This window comes from Taudactylus pleione, unplaced genomic scaffold (assembly GCF_031769625.1).
Source record: "Taudactylus pleione unplaced genomic scaffold, aTauple2 ptg000117l, whole genome shotgun sequence".
Classification (NCBI taxonomy): Eukaryota; Metazoa; Chordata; class Amphibia; order Anura; family Myobatrachidae; genus Taudactylus; species Taudactylus pleione.
In genome coordinates this window covers 9,851,553-9,854,385 of record NW_028284519.1, presented here as the reverse complement: position 1 = coordinate 9,854,385, position 2,833 = coordinate 9,851,553, and positions in this window count along the sequence as shown.

The window sequence follows — 2,833 nt, the reverse complement described above, 5'->3', positions numbered from 1 at the left end:
CAGTGGGATTATTTTAAACACCACAAATTGGTAACGCATATGTGTTTGCACAGCAGATTACAAATAAGCAATATATTGGGTACAACCATTGTGAATTACAATTACCAGCAGATTGTGAAGGCTTTTCTATCATTCACAATTTTATCACAAGGTGTCTGGAATTTTTTTTTAGCAGCCTGACTATGTTACACTGTCCATCTATACAGGATTTTCTTCATTTTACTTACTTTGTATCAATGATTTCCATATTGCTACAGTGTTCAACACCATCATTGTTCAGCTTATTGTGTCCATTTAATGTTTGCTGTAGGCTCTCTTGCAAGTATTTACTAATTGTTTTTATCTTGCTATAATATATATTTAATTAATTGTTGCAATTTTATAATTAAATTTTAATTTAATCTGATTGATTTTACAGTCTTCTTTCTTTCTATGGTATTTACAGGGGTTATCCACCTCTTTTTTGGTGAGCTGCACTCAGATTACGCATTCGGTTAGACTGAAAAGCTGAAGAACCCAGTAATTTCTTTTTACATCTTAGGTGAGATGCTCAGTCTCAGGCAGCATAGGGTTGGTTAGAGGATGGATGTACTACCAATGTTTCCGATGTCTTTGCATTTGTTAGTGCCAGATTGAGGTCCACATGAAATTTGCAATGGGCCTATTGTGTGCTGTCGCAGGCAGTGTAACTAGTGATGTGGTGGGATATGACCAGTGCTGTGGGGGTGTGGTCTGCACACGGGGTGTGGCCTGCATCTTGGGCTGTGGTTATCACTTTCCTTCAGTCACCTCAATTATACTCCCCACTCTGCTTATATTAACACGGTTATGTGAAAGTCTACAAACAAAAGGAAATACCCCTTGTTCACGTGACAAATAAAAAGAAAAATGGCACATAGTGATCACATGACTTTGAAACCTACTTAAGAGCATGTGGGTCACTTAGTGATGTCATGAATGTGACATCTCTCTGGCCTTGTTCCCGATAGGCCGAGTGATGCGTTTTTGGTGGCGTGTCTGCAAGTAACGCCCCCATTTTACGTGAAGCTAGAAGCGAGCCCAGCACTCTATCAGCTGCTTGGCTGCCCCATGCCCTCTCCCTGCACTCAATGAATGCTCTGCACATCAACCGAGCTTCATGGCACCACTGCTCTTTGCTTAGCAGAGCAGATCTGCGGTGGTGCCTGAGTGTCCTCAACCTCTCGACCACCCGCAGGAAACTACAGTCTTTGGGTGGGATAGCAGGAAAGTGCCCAAAAACCCGGACTGTACCACTGGATTCGGGACAGATACCTGGTATGATGTATATGCACATGCACACATACATCATACATGTACAAGCAGAGATGGGGGCACTCCAGGAACTGGCACAATGTAGAAAAATATGGGGTTACAAGTATTTTTTCATGATATGCCAAACATCAGTGCCCATATACATGATATGCCACATTACATTACCCCAATAAATGATATGCCACATTACAGTGCCCCCAATGCATAATTAAGCCAAACATTAGTGACCCCAATACATGATATACCTCATATCAATGTCCCCAATACATAAATATGCCACACTGCTGTGTCTTCAATTCCTTAAGTATACAATAACACATGTAAATACATGTACTCATATTTACTTCAGCCCAGGTTGATGAAGAGGCATTCAGAGGCTTCCACACTTCCTGCTGGATCTCAGCAGGAATTGTGCATCTTACTCCAAGTGCCCAATCTCTTAGTACAGGTGGAGTGGCACAAGCCCAATGGGGGTGTTACAATTGTTTCTAGCTCATATAGCTCCTAAACTACATGGGAGCTATTCAATTGTTTTACATGACCAGCCCAGTGCTGGTCATCAGTGGCATCACAAGGGGGGTGAAGGCCGCACCCGGGTGTCACCCGCCGAGGAGTAACACCAAGGTGCAAACTGACACTCCCCCACAGTGACAGGAGCCGGGTGCTGCACTGTAATATTAAGTGCAGCACCTGGCTCCTGACACTGTGAGGGGGCCTGCACTGCAACACAAGGCAGTCAGCACCCCATTGCCCCCCTCCCCAGTAATATTAAGAACGGGACATCCCATGAGGTCACACCCCTTTTCACGAGGCCATGACCCCTTTGCCGCACTCAAAACGTCTCTCCCCACACCAGGTGACACCGCGGGGAGGGACACCACTGCTGGTCATGATGTCTGCAATCTCACACAAGAATGCATGGTATTAGCTACATTAAGGAGCTTCTCCAATGCTAGGTGCTGGGTACTCGCAACCAGCCCCAAAACCTTACTTAATGCAGATTTCTGCTCTCATCTCAGGAGGGTGTGAACAGAAATCCGTGATTAATTGAAGTCTCGGGGCTGGTCATACACAACAATTGAATAGTTTTAGATGAGAGCTAAACTCCAACAAACAATTGAATCCCCCCCAATATGTCCATTCACCTTCATCCCCATTTATCCCAGCAACACATTGCACCTATCCTGCCAGCACCCATTTACAAATTTCCCACACACAATATACGCTAACCTGTTCCTGTCCAAGAAGCCATTAATCAATCCCCATCACAAGCACCCAATCACTCATCTTTCCCTGATTCATTATCAATCTACCCTCCCAGCACCTATTAGCACATTAATTCACCTAATCAGCTGCCATATATCTCCCATCACTTAGCACCTATTCACTCTGCCCCCCCCCACCACTTATTGATTCATTTCCACAACCCAGTGCCTATTAACACATTCAACCCCATACACACATGCACAAATACATACACACATATACATACAAACATATACAGTACATATACACACACATATACATACACCAGACATAT